The sequence below is a fragment of the Lytechinus pictus genome, chromosome 3 (genome assembly GCF_037042905.1).
Source record: "Lytechinus pictus isolate F3 Inbred chromosome 3, Lp3.0, whole genome shotgun sequence".
Lineage (NCBI taxonomy): Eukaryota > Metazoa > Echinodermata > Echinoidea > Temnopleuroida > Toxopneustidae > Lytechinus > Lytechinus pictus.
In genome coordinates, this window is record NC_087247.1 from 60,249,666 (window position 1) to 60,258,248 (window position 8,583).

The 8,583-nt window shown below is 34.2% G+C and overlaps 1 long non-coding RNA gene across 1 annotated transcript; it reads right to left on the bottom strand.

The window, feature by feature from the left end:
• Window positions 1-2,174: 2,174 nt before the first annotated feature.
• Window positions 2,175-5,701, bottom strand: LOC129256876 (uncharacterized). Its single transcript, XR_008584105.2, has 2 exons — window positions 4,106-5,701; window positions 2,175-3,159 (listed from the first exon to the last, which is right to left on the bottom strand). It is a non-coding gene; the product is annotated as an uncharacterized LOC129256876 (long non-coding RNA).
• Between the last annotated feature and the right edge of the window lie 2,882 nt (window positions 5,702-8,583).

The following is an 8,583-nucleotide window of genomic DNA, read 5'->3' on the forward strand; positions in this document are numbered from 1 at the left end:
ACATTAACCCCTAACCAATAACCAGATGATCTTTGTACCCTTTAGTAGGGGCACTGTTCACATTATTATTCTTAGAATCAGTATAATGGTTTCACACTGAGTGCAGAAGACTATGGAAAGGGTGACCATCAAAAGGGTTAGAAATCATTTTTGTTTTTATAATCATGTTGGGGTGATAGTTGTTTTTATTTTTTTATTTTTTTGAAGGGCTAATTTTTCATACAAATGCAATTTAAAGAGAATATGCAAATATCAATCTGCATTTGTAGAATATAGATTTACATTTTTTGTTGTTTTGGGGGAAACTCTTGGGGCAACTCTTAGACTCAATGCAAGTCATTTGGGCAATGTAAAGGGGGCAATTATGGTCGTTTTGGGGATGAAATTGTTTGTTGTCCTCATGTATTTCCTATGCTGGACTATTATAATAACATCAAGATTCCATATTTAGATTGTTTGTCATACGATTTACAAGATTATAATACTAGCATTAAGAACAGACTACTTTCATACATAAAGTAAATTATCCCAATGTATACACTTCATAAATGGTTTTAAACGAGAATGAAAGTTTAAATTGCATGAAATTTTGAGTAAAACAGAAATCTTAGAATATACACATCATAAAAGAAGGTTTCAGGAGAAACAAATAAGTATATTTCTAATCCCATATTCCTAACTGCAAAATGCATGTGCAAGTGACGTTCAATATCATGAGAGGATTGCGGGTTGTCCTAAGACATACAAGATAGCACAGCCCATGAGAGAAAACTAAAAATTTTAAAAAGAATTAATGGAATGATGAATCCAAAGCACATTGATGAATAATGATTAATTGGTAGATTGGTGAAATCAAATGAAAACTTTACGAGGTTTGTTATCACTTTATAAGAGAAATACTTTGATTAATAAATGGTGTTAAGTACCATGCAGTCAACCATGAGTGACGTCACAATTAGGATGCATCAAGCGCAATAGTAAAATGAATGCAATGAATTATGCTAATGCTATGCTGTGATATGACCTCCATTTTGAATTGCCTTACATCTAAAACATACCCTTTTCCATCATTGATAATTGAATTCTTTTAATGATGTTCAATAATCAATGTGACCCAGAAAAAAAAACACCCAGGATCCTCAGCCATGTTCCAATGTGGGCAAATGGCATATGACATTTTACTTACATAACCATAATCTTTATGTTCTCTTTAAATCAATACGAGAATAATATAATTACATGCATTTGAAAAAGGGCCGTTCACAATTGCTTGTGAGATCGTTGGCAATCATTTGGTCACAATATATGTTGCGCACAATCATAACGGCTGTAAGCAGTTGCACCATCAATTCTGCAAGGGGCTTATGTAAAATACTTTGAAATTTCAAAGTCATAATCATGTCAGGATTCAACCTTCCTTGTGTTCATAAGGATAGCACATGAGCATTACTTCAGTGTTCTTTGTAATATTTTTCTTTAACTAAATCTCCAAACGGGAGTCGATACAGAGATTCACATGGGAGTTTTGCACAAATAGTTTGTGACAGGTCTCATTTTTACTATTTGTAAAAATGCAATAGGTGAATGATACACTTAGTATTTGATCTCAAATTGTAAAGAGATTTAGTAGATTAGTATTTTCTCTGATAACAGATTTCCTTTTTTTTCTCAGATACACTGTTTTTCAATGTATCTCAAGCACAATTTTTTTTTTTTTCATGTTCGGTTGACACCATAACATAGCCTAAGTTCATTGACCTGGAATTGCCTGTGATCTTTATTTTATTACCTGAATTAAAAGCAACTCCCATTGCTGCTGAGCTTTTGACAGACTTGAATATATGGGGCTAATGAGATTGATTGACTGATTTATTGATTTATTTAATTACGACATTAGTGGGACTGAACTCCATTTTATATTTGGTGGCAAAATAATCCAGTGAGAATGCTCGTTTTGCAAACGAATTCAGTCAGATTTATTTCAAATATTTTTCTTACTTGCTTAATAGTGGAATGAGAGAAATTTGACATAAATATAATACATATGGAAGTCAAAGATATACATTTCTTTATGCCAGGATGCTGGTATTTCATCTCGATACTGGACCAGCAAACAACACTATATCAAGTCCAAACAAAGCAAACAAGTAAACAACCCCAAAATCACATTGATGTTAAGTCATTTTAAGACTAATATTACCTTTGGTATTTTTTAATGGATTAATAGAATGCAAATTTATTCATACTCATGTAAGCTGGACAGAGGGATGGATATAGTACAAGTCGTTAAAGGTCACAAAATCTATCGAAAGGTAACTAAACAAAAAGAAGAAATGTCCACATTTTATTTCAAGAAGTTTAATAGATCACTCAAATCATCACCCCGAAACTGCATGACCTATCAGTCAAGGTGATTTCCAAGTTAAAAAACGGTATTATTTTTTATATATTTTTTATCAATCCCCATCACCTTGTTTTCCTATGGCTATGACCCATTTCCAACATGTTTGTCTCTTTCAGAAAATTCAATTTGTTCACTGTTATTAAAACTGGTGTAAGATTTCCCCTACAGGGAATCACTAAATCCTCCTTTAGCATTCATGTCAACAAATGTCAGCAACCCAGATTCTTTGATTTCAGAGGTTATGAAACTCCTTGGGGATACTGACCCACTGCCTTTACCCTGGTCTTCAAATATCAATGTCAATGCAGCCTCCATCTATTACCAGTTCTTCACAATCCAGACGCTTATCTGCAGATGCTGTATTTTGGCTTGTAAGGTCTCTATGTTGGGGTCGCAAATTGTAGATTAAATCCACTTTCAACATCTTAAACAATGAATTCCCACATGAGAAAGTTTTTTTTTTCATCTTCCTAAATGGAATGATGACTTCTGTAGCATTTTTCTTTGAAATACAAGCCCAGACAAAGAGATAACTCTAACAGTTGAGTCTTATGTAGAAACCAGATGATCTTGAATCACTTTCCAAGAGCTCTCATCTGTCAAGTCCAGGTGACTTCACTCACTTTTCAATAGTTTATAACGCTTCTAAAGACAGTATGTTCATTTCATCCTGTGTCAGTCGTTAAATCAGTTACATGTATCAAGTTTTGATCTTCATCTGTCTCTTGTGTAACTTCAAGCTCAACACTATCCACCTGCAATACAAAAGGGATAAATTACAACTTGGGTCTACATAAAATGACAATAATCAACTTCACCAAAATAAATCAAACCATTTCCATATTGATTTTAAATGAAACAGAAACGTATTCGCTGGTCAAAGATTTTAACTTTCAATAAATCATAAACAATCAGTGAAATATAAAGCTTCTTGATCCCTGTAGGGGGGGGGCAATCAAACATAATATTTTTTGATGTGCTGTGCATCATAGAACCTCACTATGGGGATTGACAGAATCAGGGTCTAGGCAACTATGATCTATCTGGCAGATTGAAAAACAGGATCTTCGGAACTATATAGACAGAGAGAAAGCATGGAGTCATGAAAACTGAAATCGAGGTCTGAAAAAAAAGGGGTCGTCAAAGCGGCAAGTCCAAGTACCACACTGTACAAGAGTCCCCCCCCCCTTCCTTTATTGTCCAAAGCATGCACCTAACCTTGGTGTAAATATATCTTAACAACAGGGCAATTCAAAGTGAGGTCAAATTAATTTCAAGATATTAATGTCAAGGTAAATGCACACTACTTTTGCCTTAATTTTTTTTTCTAATTCAAATAATACAAAATAAAACACTTGAAACCACCAACAAGAAATATTATAGGCTGTTAAATCAGACCCACCCCCTTCAATAATTCATCTTTCACCATTCTCTTTTAAGGCTAGGCCTTATAGTTTATTACTTATTCTGTTCATATATCTTTAAAACAAAATTTAGTCTTTGAAATCCTGTCTCATTGTGTCACATTGTCAGTTATCAACTGCCCCCAAATTAATATCCTTAAGCTCATCCCAATATCTGTAAATTCATAAATTCATTCAAGTGGTAGCATAATATTCTGCAGAATTCATGGTCCTTGCAAGTACTTAGAGCAATTTTCTTCAGAAATTCTTGACTAAAATCTTATTTATCAGTGCATACCTGATTGACTATCTCCTCACTTGTAACAATACATATATTTTCTCCATCTAATTCACTTCCTGGATCCAGTGTTATTGACATAGGTACAGTAGTCGAAGGCGATGCTGGAGAGGCAGTGTTCAAATTAACTGGACTAATGTCTGTCTTGTTTCCCCCGGTTACAATGGTAATCACCTTGTTTGTGCCAGGATTTACAACCTGAAAATATGAGAAAGTTGGATAATCAGATTAAATTAGCTAGAAATCTAAGAAATCATGCGATGTCAATAAATATAGGACCATCAGGCTATTACAAATACAGTATTGTCAGGTTCAAGCCAGCACAACTATTAAATACCGTCAACTTCACTTAGTAGTTTACATTGTAGCAAACTGGATATTAAGCAAGAAATCCCATACTAAAAGTACAAAAGATATAAAAAAAAACGATAACATAAAAAATATATTCAAACTCTTGACTATTTTAACAAAACATGCCAAAGGATGCATAATTCATTAAATTTCTATAAAAGTGACAGCAAGCTGACTGCCACAAAATGCATGTGGTTATACAGTGCATATCAAAAAAAAGTTTACACTTAGAAAAAATCCTGTAAAATTATACATTTGTAAAATCCTGAAGATTTTTCCACATTTTAACAATGGTACATATCCAATTAAGCAAATGACGATATAACTGTCCAAAAATATTTCCGCTTGAATGAGCACCACTTACCTTTGAAAAGTTAGTGAAAAATGATTTGCGCAGAACTTTGAAATAGCTATGCGAATATAAGTAGACTTTAATCATGAAGAACACGTGTAATTTAGCTAGTAAAATTGATTTGAAGATATCTTTGACCTTTTTTAACTTGTTTCCTTGCCCAAAACACTTCGAAGAGTGCATTGCGCCCCACCCCACTCTCCCAAACACCGAGGCCATCGTGACGATATTTGCTTTACACTGAGCTGTGATTTACATGAAATGGCTTAGGCTTGATTTTCAATTTGTTAATCATTGTCAAGCTCGGGAAAAGTGTGGAGAAACAAGTAATAAATGAAAAATGAAATGTAAACCCACTTTAAATGATAAAAAGTTAGTGAAAAAATGCTGGAGATGTCTGATATAAACTTTTGTTCAGATTCAGTTATGTCCTCAGAGCCAGCAGGCACAAAAAGGGTAAAGGTTGTGCTTACTAAGTGTTGAAATTTAAATTTGGGTGGCAAAATTGTTACAAAATGCTTGAATGTATCCGTTTTATTTCAATTGACTAAAAGTGCAAGGGAAATGTATGAAAAATGTTTCGCAGGGTAAGCTTGATTTCGCCCTTACCCCTTGACACAGCGTGAAAATTAGCATTTCTGCGCAAACAGATATCTGCGAGCTTTACAAAGATGGACAGTGCTCACCCAAGTGTAACATTCTGTCAAAACTTTTACTTTCATTGGATAGATGAGACCCAAACCCAAGAATATATGTGAAAAAATTACCCACATGTTGTATATTTTTTAATTCCCAGGGCTTTTCAAAGTGTAAACTTTTTTTTGATACGCACTGTAGTACTATTAAAGAGATACATAATGCATATTGAGAGAAGACAGGGCACTCAATTTCTTTTTTGGGGGGAGGGGAGGGGCAAGGATGTTGTATCTACTATAAACAGCAAACTTATTGCATTGTGATGCTTTCATAAATTCTTTTTCATTGAAGATTTCTGAACAGGTAGACCTATGTCATACCAGGCTATAGATATATCACAATGCCCTTGTTACAAAAGTACTGTCCTACCTTAATCCAAAAGGGCTTAATAGTCATTTGTCCATCATGTTCTTAATTTCAAGCTGATTGTATAAGCAGACTTCTCCAGGTCTTGAAACTATTTAAGGTTTGGCAACAAATCAAGGTTGGCCCGATTTCAATGTCAAATGAAAAATTGTTGCATTTGCGATAGATCTCGAACTTTGGAAAGAAAAAGAGACAAATGGTGATGCTCATTTGCCCCTCCCCACCCCCCCCCCATTTTTACGTCACTATTACAGCTGAAAGGACTAGATCACTCTAGAATCAATATTTTCTAAGATGTTAGGTTTGCAACAAGGCCATGAAAGTAATTTTAAACAAGCTGTTCTCCGAGAAAGAAGGGTATAATTTGGGGTCCACGAAATCCACATCCTGTTTATGTAGACAGCAGTGTTGTTAATTTCCATTTTCCTTTGCATACATGTTTACTGAGTATAGAATGTTGCTAACACACATATAACGTTCAATAGAGTTATTGATTCATCCAAATACATTCAGAATTGACATTAGATTCTGCAAGAATACACATCATATCTTAAAATTAACCCGCTGAATTTAGATGCTTTGCACAGATGTGTGACATGGTTCAGTCTTGACACAGCAATTTAGATTGTATTTTTTAACGCATGAACACATTTTTTTTTCTTTTTTCTTAAAGAAAGTGTTGATGCAAAATAAAATTTGGTAGCACATTTTGCAAATTTTGAGAGTGTCAGAAATGTCTACGACTGCTCTGTTGTTTTGCAATTAATCTGAAACAAACTCTTGCCCCCGGGGGGGGGGGGGGGGCACTCAGTATATAATGCATAGTGGGTATGTGCTGCGGAGAGGACCCCCATTTTTAAACTCAAATTTCCGTTCCAAGGCATAGCATTTTTGTCTTATTGAGAAAGAGAACAAAGAAAGCCGCTCCAAAGCATAGCATTTTCTTCTTATCGAGAAAAAAGAAGAAAGAAATCCGCTCCAGAGCTTCGCATATATTTTGTTACGCCGTTCTGGTCGCATTGATCTGCTACAAGGAGCTGCAATTTTGGTGAAAAGCAGCCGCAGAGCTCTGTCCGACCATCACCATCACCTCTGCGAGAGCGCACCCGGCGAAGGCCGCGCTAGCTGCATCACGCACACATGCCCGTTCCATAGGGATGCATACGCACTCACACGCTGGCGACCGTTCCAAGGACCCCCGTTTTCACAAACGTTTGTTATTTGTAGTATCTTTTTAATTTTTTTTTCTTTTCTTTTATTGAACTTTGTATGTTTTATGTGTTACTTTCATAATGTCAGCTACTCAGTTTTGTCATGTATGTAAAAAGCAAATTTCTAGAATCACGAAGGAAAACACAGGGTGTAATTGTAAAGATCCAGTTTATGAATCTATGAGGGCAATACAGCATAATTTTGTATTTGACACTCAATGCATTCTTCCACAGGACTTTGATGATAATATTATGTGTAGTATAAATAATTGTGGCAGTTCCATTTCTATAATTCATTTCAATTGTAGAAGTCTGAAGAAAAACTTTGATAATTTTATATGCACTCTTTCATCCTTTTCTCATCATTTTTCGATTATAGCTTTACCGGAAACTTGGCTTAGTGGTGAAGAATCTTTAAATATAGATGGTTACACTTTTGTTGGCCAAGGTAGGATTGGTAAACGTGGTGGTGGTATTGGTTTCTTTATAACAGATGTAATCAAATTTCGAAGACGAAAAGACTTGGATATCTTTAGTGAAGTTGTAGAAATGTTATTTATTGAATTATACGGTGATCATGACAAAGCCATTCTTGCCATTGTATATAGACCTCCAAATCAATCTGAAACTGCATTTTTAGATACATTAGAGGTACCACTCCTTAAGATTTCAGATGAAAATAAAGAGTGTCTTTTGATTGGTGACTTTAATATTGATTTATTACACAATACAATTTCTACACATGTTGATAATTTTTCTGATCTGCTTATGACATATTCTTTTACACCTTTTATACCAACCAGGTTCTCTAAGACCTCAGCAACTCTTATTGATAATATATTTTCAAACAGACCTGATAATTTTGTTAAGGCTGGTATTTTGCTATGTGATGTCGGTGATCATCTTCCAATTTTTTCATGTATTAAGGGTTCAAAAGATTTTTATAAACCAAATGTTATTACTAAACATATCATTAATGATAGAAATATTGCTGAATTTTGTAACATGTTAGCTGAAGTTGATTGGAATGTACATTTACATGATTCACAAGTTGATAAACGATTTGAAAGTTTTATGCATGTATTGAATGACATATATAGTAGATATTAATAGGAAGAGAAATCGCATTTCTAAACCCTGGTTTACTCCTGATCTAAAAAAGCTTTGTAAAAAGAAAAATTTGTTGTACCGTAAATATATCAAGAATCCCAGCAGTTACCGGAAATCTGTTTATATAACACTCAGAAATGAAGTAACTTGTGCTATACGTAAATGTAAAAAGGAATATTACTATAATAAATTTGATCATGTTCGTTCCAACAAGAAAGCAACTTGGAAAATCATTAATGAATTATTGTCCTCTGCCCGGGGTAATGTTCAATGTGATTATATTGAGAAAAATGGTGTGCGTATTGATAAAGCTGAGGATATAGTTAATACATTTAATGAATATTTTTGTACAGTTGCTTCAGATATTGTAAGCACTTTACCTAATACACATA